The 9,284-nt window shown below is 39.4% G+C and overlaps 1 protein-coding gene across 4 annotated transcripts in view; it reads right to left on the bottom strand.

The window, feature by feature from the left end:
• AHCYL2 (adenosylhomocysteinase like 2) overlaps positions 1-9,284 on the bottom strand; it is a 166,342-nt gene that overhangs the window by 153,596 nt on the left and 3,462 nt on the right. The window lies entirely within an intron of this gene.

Here is a 9,284-nt window from a genome sequence, read left to right as displayed (position 1 = left end):
GCACGGTTGTGCAGACCCAACGGCAGTCTGTCTGTTTTTTGCTACATTTCTGCCTCAGTTAAAAGTACCTTAAAGAGTATACTTGTCCTTTCTCCTCAAAATATGGAAAAAACTACTCAAGTCTCATGAAAATCTTGAGTTCTTAGCATTACTTGTTGAGTGTCAATGTGCATGTGTGTATCTCTGTTGGGGGGTGGGTCCGGGGTGTACGTGGTTCTGTGAGGGGTATCTCTGTGGGTAACTGTTGGGGACTCTCTATGGAGTCTCTCTGTGGGTGTGGGTATGGGTCTGTGTGTACGAAGGGTCTGGGTAGAGGGGTGTGAGGGGTTCTGTTTCATGTAAGGGATCTCTGGATGTGTTTGTTTTTGTGTATCTGTGCTCATCTGTGTTTCTAGGACTCTGTGTCTATCAAGTATTTTATTACAAGTCTTGTAGCAAGCTTTATTATACATATCTACCCTTCCAAAAAACCGGAAAATGATTTTCCTGCCTCTTTACTCTGAGGTTTCAGAAAAGAAGCATGAAATAAGACCAACTGCCAAGCCAGTATTACACAACAATGAATAAAAAACTAAGGTTCTGGTGGGTACACACTAACACAGAACCAGAGTTGCCTGAGATTGTGTATTCCTAACAAGCTCCCAGGAGATGTCAATGCTTCTGGTCATGGACCAGTTTGAGTAGCAAGGACCTAAAGGATTCCAAACTTAATAAACTGCCTCTAACTACACTTCCTAGGTAGATTTTCCAGAGTATCCTCTGCCGGCATGTATATCACATCAGCGTGAGCATTCTACATCTAAGAAATTACCATTTTGTTTTACATACACGTCTCTTGTGAGCTTGTTTTGAATGAGCCTAAGAAGTGAATGACCTCTAAGTGTACTAAAAATGTGAATTTCAGAACTTGTAAAGCTAGAACATGGAAATTTCAAAAAGGTTCTGCTACACTGTGAAACCTGTTGGGTAGGCAACCAAGTACTTTTCCCAAGGTGATACACCCCATTTCAATACTGAACTCTTCAAACTGCAATGATTCCTGCTTCCAGTATTGCTCATATCACATCAGACTGTATTTATTTATTTTCATATCTAGATTCCCTACCCCCTCCTTGAGAGCAAGAATGATATTTTGCTGATTTAATAGTCCTACCACTTAGCAGTGTTTAGCTCACAGCACATAAAAGGTTTTTTTGCACAAAAGTAGTTCACAATACATTAGGGGAGATTATTAGAGAAGTATCCAGAAGTAGTAAAGGTGCTTCACTGTTTCTATAATATAGTCCAGCAAAGGTCCTAAAAAGGAATTAGCATTAGACCAATCATCTTTTTTCTTCCTTATACAAACAATAGGTATGAATATAATAAAAATTCCTATTCTATTTCTGTCTCCCAAAGCAGAGTCACCCAAGACTAGACTCAGTCAAGCTTTATCCAACAATTTTATTGAAGAAGACACTTTATTTACCTGGTAGGAAGAGAAGTCTGTCTTTAACCTAGAGCAGGTAATGTCTACCTTTGGAAGATAGAAACAAAAAAAATGAAATGTGAATGCACACAATTATGCAATGAGGGCAAAATTTCTTCTTCCTATAATCTCCTTCTCCCTATTATGTATTCAGTTCCTGGCAATGACTTAAAAAAAATAAGGTGTCATATTGGAAAAGGACCACACATTTTTCCAACTTAGTATAACTGCAGAAGGGGAGTTCCTCTGTAGACCACTGCTGCATAGGATGTGTATCTGAGGTATCATCGAGGCTCCAAATTCTATGAAAACATAAATCTATATCCACTAAACAAGAACAAACATAATTATGCTTATAAATATGTAAAATTTGCTACAATAGCAAGTGCTTCTATGAATTACTCATTACAAGCACTTAGTACAAGGATGGCAAATTTTTAGTGCCATTCGTGAGTTAAACAGTCTTCAATCAAAAGTTACTTCTATGTGTCCAGGTAAAAGTAAAGAAATGAGAACAGTGAAGAAGGACAAGTTAAAGAGAAAAACATAGAAAACAAACCCAAAAAAGTAAAATATTAAATTTTATTTGGGACAAATAGATCTATCTTACATCACAAAGTAGTCCCTATCTCGAGGTGCCTGGGTGGCTCAGTTAGTTGAACATCCAACTTCAGCTCAGGTCATGATCTCACAGTTCGTGGGATCAAGTCTCACAGTGGGCTCTGTATTGAAAGTGCAGAGCCTGCTTTGGATTACCTCTCTCTCTCTCTCAAAATAAAAAAAACAACAACAACAAAAAACAACCAAATAATCCCTATCTTACATTACAAACAAAATGAATTCCAGATGGGCTGAGGACCAAAATATAATAAACACAGCCATAAAAACAGTTGAAGAAAATATAAAATAATTTGTTTATAAGCCTGGGGTAGAAAATGCCACTCTAAGACACAAAATGTTTAAGCCGTACAATGCCCAATGTGACTATGTAAAAGAATGCCCAATGTGACTATGTAAAAACTTTTTTTCTCGAGAGCAAGAGATTGAGCATGCACGAATGAGTGGGGGTGAGGAGCAGAAGGGCGGGGGGAGAAAGACAGAGAGAGAGAGAGAGAGAGAGAGAGAGAGAATCTTAAGCAGACTTCAAGCTTAGCATGGAGCCCGACGTGGGGCTTGGAGCTCAATCCCACAACCCTGGGATCATGATCTGAGCAGAAATCAAGAGTTGGACTCCCAACCAACTGAGCCACCTAAGTGTTCCTTTCTTTCTTTTAAATTTTAGAAAAACTTCTAAAATCATAAAGTCATAAGTCAATAAGAAATAAAACAGAAAAAAAAATACCTGCAACATATACATAATTAATATCCAAAACATAAAAAATTCCGACAAGCCAACATGAAGACGGCAGAGATCTTCCTCTAATTTATTCACTGCTGTATCCCTAGCACTTGGCACATAGTAGTCACTCATAAATACTGTTAAGCAGAAAAAATGCTAATAAAAACAGTAAATGATTTTCCTCATGAAAGATGTAAATCCAGTGGTTGGTAAAGATGTGGTGAAAAGGTTATCTTGTTTATAGTTAATTGATGTGTAAAATGGTACTACATTTTTGAAGGCAGCATTAAGTTTAAAATGTAGGGGCACCTGGGTGGCTCAGCTGGTTGAGTGTCTGACTTCGGGTCAGGTCATTATCTCACAGCTCATGAGTTCAAGCCCCTCGTCAGGTTCTGTGCTGACAGCTCAAGGCCTGGAGCCTGCCTCGGATTCTGTGTCCTCCTCTCTCTCTGTCTCTCCTCTGCTTGTGCTCTCTCTCAAAAATAAATAAACATTAAAAAAATTTTTGTTAAAATGTAGATGTCTTTCGGGGTGCCCAGGTGGCTCAGTCGGTTAAGTGTTCGACTTTCTGTCAGGTCATGATCTCGCAGTTCACAAGTTCAAGCCCTGCGTCGGGCTCTATGCTGACAGCTCAGAGCCTGGAGCCTGCTTCACATTCTTTGTGTCCCTCTTTCTGCCCCTCCCCTGCTCGTGCTCTGCTTCTCTCTCAAAAATAAATTGAAAAAAAAATTTTTTTTTTTAATTTAAATAAATAAAGAAAGAAATAAAGAAATAAAGTAATAAATCGTAGATATCTTTCAACATCAGAATTCTACTTTTAGGTATCTACCTTAGAGAAACATTTACACATGCACACACACAAAAATGCATACAGGTAATTACAACAGCACTGTCTATAAAGAAAAAATATTAAATGTGCATCAACAGAAGAATAATTTAATAAAGAACAATGGTAAGGACTTTGGAAGTCAATTCAGGGTTAAAAAGACTTGAGATAGATCTGTGTATATTGATATGGAAAGAACTCCAAGTGAAAAAAAAAACAACCTGCAAACATATAGTATGCTTTATTTATGTACAAGTTATTATAAAACTACAAATTTCTCTATGCACAACTCTGAATGTAAGGTCAGAAAAAAAAAGTCAAGAAAGAAATTGATAGCAGGAGTCACTTCTGAGGAGGGCAATGAGACTTGCTGAGGGCCAAGGAAGGACTTCTGCTTCATTAGACTGAATTATTTTGTAAGAAAATACTTAGGCATTACTTGTGCAATTAAACACAATTTTTTTAAAAGAAAGAAAAAACAATGTAAACAATGTAAACATCTTAACTAACGTAAGAAGACAAGAATATATTTTGGGAATTAGACAGCAAGATAAAAATACCCACTTTGTTCATGTTACTTTTGAAGTGCAACCGCAAGTAGGCATTTGGACACACACAAAATTGGCATTCAGGAGAGGGATCTTGGCTAAAGAAATAATTTGGGGAGTTGTTGGGATGTAGATGATACTTAAAGGCATAGGAATGATGTGGATGATTTAGGAAGAAAACACAATGGAAAGAACAGAGGGCTCAGGATAAAGGAGAAAGCCAACAAAGGAGACTGAGAAGGAGCACCCAGAGAAGTGAGAGGAAAACAGTAAAGGGCAGTGTTGTGGAAGCCAAGAGAGGAAAGTGTTCGGGTAAGAAGTTTGGGTAAGACCTACCAAGAGGTCTTGATGAGGACTGAAAAATCAGACCACCATGTTTCCCAATCTGATGGATATTAGCAACTTTAGCAAGAAGATCTTATTCTGGTCAGAGCATTAAGGTAGGAGTGGGTTAAAGAGTCTGTGGAAAGAAAAACTGTATATAGTATGTGACGAAAACCCCTCTAAGAAGCTTAGCTGTGAAAGGAAATAGAAAGGATAGAAGCAGAAAGGAGATATGGGGGGTAGAGGACAGGGTTTTCAAAATGGGAGAGATTAGCACAAATTGGAAGACTGTAGGAAAGGCTTTAGTAGAAAGAGAAAATAATCAAAGGAAAAAGTTCTTTAAGAAGACAGGAGAATGTGGTAAGAGCACCTGAAAGAGACAGGTCTCTGGCAGAATGAAGGATGCTTCCTCTATCCAACAGGAGGTAAGGAGAAAAAGATGAGCCCCAATTGCAGGTGGGTTTGTCAATTTGAGAAGTATAAAGATGAAGGCATTTCCTTTGGGGGTGGGGGCCTTCTGTTTTTATACTAAAATATAAGGCATATCACTGATTTAAAAAGAACACATGAAAGACGGGATATAGAGATGGCCTGAAACAGTCATTTGCAGTGAGTAGGAAAGTGAACTTACTAGAGAAATGTGTAATATTGTTAGGCAATGCTGATTATGCACACGAGGTTGACAATTATGAATTCACAGTGACATCAATCTGCTTGGTTTTCTGATTCCCTCTAACAACTCTCAGCTCCATGGTTCAGCTCTCAGAGCGGAAAAGCTGCTTTGGGACTACACGGCTAAAAAGAGCACCCCAAATCACACACAGAATGGGCTTGGCAAAGATGTGATGGCTAACGTCAAGCAGGAGATGCTGCAGCTTGAGCTATACCATTACAGTTCTGGATACCAGGTGCCACACGAACAGGGCCCCCATTGTTGCCCCTGTAGCTTGATCTTGCTGCTAGAGGCTGATACTACATGGGGATTTACTGACAATGGAGGGGGAAGTTGTAGAGGATATGGTGGAAAGATTTGGGGGAACTGGATTAGCTGAGAGGATGAAGAGAGTGGCAGGGAATGAGTATTAGAAAATAATGGGTTCCTGGATGTCAGACAGTGATTGAGGTAAACAGGGATGTGAGGCATGATGGTTTAGGCCTTCTCTCTGAGAACAGATTCTGAGATCCCAAAGGTTGCAGAGTGGTCTTAACAGCAGCAGCAATAACTTAAGCAGATTTCACATGGGAGAACAGTCAGAGAAGGAGGGGGCTGGCAGTGTGGCAAAGCCTCCCACTGTTGCTATGGGCATCTCACTAACCCCAAAGGCATCACAGATTGGCAAAGCCTTGAGCAAGTTAATTATTCTCTTTGAGCCTGTATTTTCTCATCTGTAAAATAAAGAGAATAATATTCATCTGATAAAGTTGTGATGAGGATTAAATGAGATGAGATAGCTGCCGGGCAGAGAGTAAAGTATCCAGTAAATGGTAGCCGCAAGTGAAGAGTCATAACTGAAGCCAAGGGAAGAGCTTCTAAAAAAAGGTAGTCAACAGCATCAACTCTGTTAGAGTGATCAAAAGGGTTCACATGGAGCACTGCAGGAGATTAAGTTTATAGGGAAGATGAAGCCAGTTTTAGCCTCAGGTTACTTAACTCTCAATGACAGCTCTGCAGTATTCAGAAAGGCTTTAAGGAAAAGTCTGATTTATACTCAGAGAAACTCAACCAGCTCTAGAACCTCTGTCTCCATCCTAAATATAGGTTCTGAGCCAAAAAAAAAAAAAAACCCCAAAAAACCCTGGGCTCCAAACCAATACATTTCTATTGATAGACCCTTAAAGAAAAGGATAGGAAATCACCAGCTATTAACGCCGTCCAAGTGTCCAATGTCCAAGAAGGAAAACGGCTAATTGAACTGTTGCAGAATATGGCTGGAAAAGAGGAGACTGCAGATCATACACATCATGTCTTAAATTATTTAGTTTAATCAAAATAGTTTTAGACTCAGAACCGTTACCAAAAAAAATTTCAATCCACCACTTTCTCCTCAGCTCTGCTCTCTCACTCTCAGGCCATAGGTCGTTCACAGTATAAAAAGCTACTACAAATTCCCAAGAAACCTGATCAAGCTTACTTAACCTCTTAGTGGGTAAATGGAATTTCAGCTCCTCTAATTGTACATACCACCTGAACACAATAGCAGGGTGATGGATCGAGGCAACTGTTAAGACTGTTCTCCCATCCACCTCAGTTGTACATCTCTCCATTTTTTAAACAAAGGTACCATGAGAGAAACTGCATATTCTTTATAAACTCAACTCAACAAAGAGTCTGAATAAAGTTTCCAATAAATCTTTTCTCCCCCCTTTCATTGTGGGGTAGAGAAACATTTTCTGTAATAAAGAAACTCTCTTTTTCATGAACTATATCCATTTCTTCAATTAGCTGGACAAGACATCAAATACACAACTGCTACTTCAGCTCTGAGGAACCTCCCAGATTCCTAATGTTCAGTCTTTCCCAGGAGTAAGGAGAATAGAATTCATAAATCATACTAATATAAAATAAGGGCTGCATTCTCAGAAAACTCATAAGTGTTCAAATAAATATATGGTATACACACCATGAAACAACCTCAATAAATAAAAAGAAATTGCCTGTTGGTGAAATAACAAAAACATCCACAAAAAAATATACAAATTAACTAAAATTTAAAAGATTCAATCTGATGGGGCGCCTGGGTGGCTCAGGTGGTTAAGTGGTTGACTCTTGGTTTCGGCTCAGGTCATGATCTCGCAGTTTGTGAGTTTGAGTCCCATGTCAGGCTCCACACTGTCAGTCCTGCTTGGGATTCTCTCTCTCTCCCTCTCCCTCTCTGCCCCTCCCCTGCTCATGTGCTCTCTAAAACAAAACAAAATAAAATAAAATAAAATAAAATAAAATAAAATAAAATAAAATAAAATAAAATAAAATATTCAATCTGAGCTTTGAACAGAGAAATGAAACTTCAACTGAAAAGCAAGAGTCTGGGCTTTGGCATCAGAGTAGAGTTCTATTAGCTCCATCACATTACTAAATGTGGAACCTTGAGACAAATTCCTTAATCTCTTCAACTCTGTTTCCTCAATAAAACAAGGAGAGCTCATAGGAGGATTAACTAAAACAATGTATGCAAGGCTCTCTGATACAGTACCTGGTACACAGCTGGAATACATAACAGTATGCTTCTCCTTCTAATTTTCAAAACGCCTAATTAGAGACTGATTCACAGAGAAAGTGAGAGTTAAAGAACAGGGAGAAAACTATTAGTGGGACAGAAAGGAAGAGCATAGTCTTCAGGTACTCCAGATTTACTTATAACTTTATTATTTTTTTTTAATGTTTATTTTTGAGACAGAGAGAAACAGAGCATGAACGGGGGAGGGTCAGAGAGAGAGGGAGACACAGAATCTGAAGCAGGCTCCAGGCTCTGAGCTGTCAGCACAGAGCCCGACGCGGGGCTCGAACTCACGGACCGTGAGATCATGACCTGAGCCGAAGTCAGACGCTTAACCGACTGAGCCACCCAGGCGCCCCTATAACTTTAAAAATAAGGATAAATTTCTCAGATTACTAATGTGAAAATGCATCATTGATCTTGAAACACCTTTTTATATATGTAAGATGCGCTTCTTCCTTATAATTTTACAATTTTTTGAGGTTCTACATGTGTACATTTATTTTTCTCTCCTATTCCTAGAACCCTGACTCAGACCCTCCTTAACTTTGGTTTTGAATGGCCTAAACCTTAGGGCAGACAGGCATACCTTAGAGGTCACTAAGTATTCTGAAACACTTCTGGGAGAAGGCCAGAATCCAGCATCTAAGAATTTAGAAAGAATCAGTATGGTATAATAAAAAGGACATAGGCTTTGGAAACAAGCAAAGGTTTAAAACAGATTTAAGTCCTAGCTCTGCAGCTTGCTGGATGTATAATCTTGGGCAAGGCACTTTACCTCTCAGAACCCCATTTCCTTATCTGTAAAATGGAGATAATGCCACCTATAGCTCAATGTGCTATTGTCAGGATTAGAAAAATGCCTATAAGGGTGCCTGGGTGGCTCAGTCGGTTAAGGGACAGAACATTTTTTTTTTTTTTTTTAACGTTTACTCACTTTTTGAGAGACAAAGACAGAGTGTGAGCAGGGCAGGAGCAGAGAGAGAGAGAAACACAGAATCCAGAGCAGGCTCCAGGCTCCAGGCTCTGAGCTGTCAGCACAGAGCCCATGAGGGGCTTGAACTCACACACCATGAGATCATGACCTGAGCCGAGGTCGAGGTCGGACACTTAACCAACTGAGCCACCCAGGCACCCCTAAGCGACAGACTCTTGATTTCAGCTCAGGTCTCGATCCCAGCGATCAAGCCCCATGTTGGGCTCTGCACTGCTTACGATACTTCTCTCTCTCTCTCCCTCTGCCCCTTTCCCCTGCTTGCACTCACAAGCTCTTTCTCTAAAATAAAGAAAAAAAGAAAAATGATTCTAACATTTCCTGGAATATAAAAGGTCAATTGATGGTAAACCATATTAGGATCATTCTGCCAATTGTTTTAATGAACATTTTGCAAGCCTGTACTTTCCTAACTGGCAAAAAGAGTCATACTGCTCCCACAATACCGTGCCTGCATCCAAAAGGTTCCGTTTTAGTGATCTATAATTAACCAAATCAAGAGCTTAAAGAATTCAGGGCAAGAAAGAACTAACATGGCTCAACTCATTCTCTGCTGACAGCAACAAATCC

Source organism: Panthera leo, chromosome A2, assembly GCF_018350215.1.
Source record: "Panthera leo isolate Ple1 chromosome A2, P.leo_Ple1_pat1.1, whole genome shotgun sequence".
NCBI classification, from domain to species: domain Eukaryota; kingdom Metazoa; phylum Chordata; class Mammalia; order Carnivora; family Felidae; genus Panthera; species Panthera leo.
The sequence above is the reverse complement of the archived record's forward strand: the minus strand, read 5'-3'. Positions and strand labels throughout refer to the sequence as shown.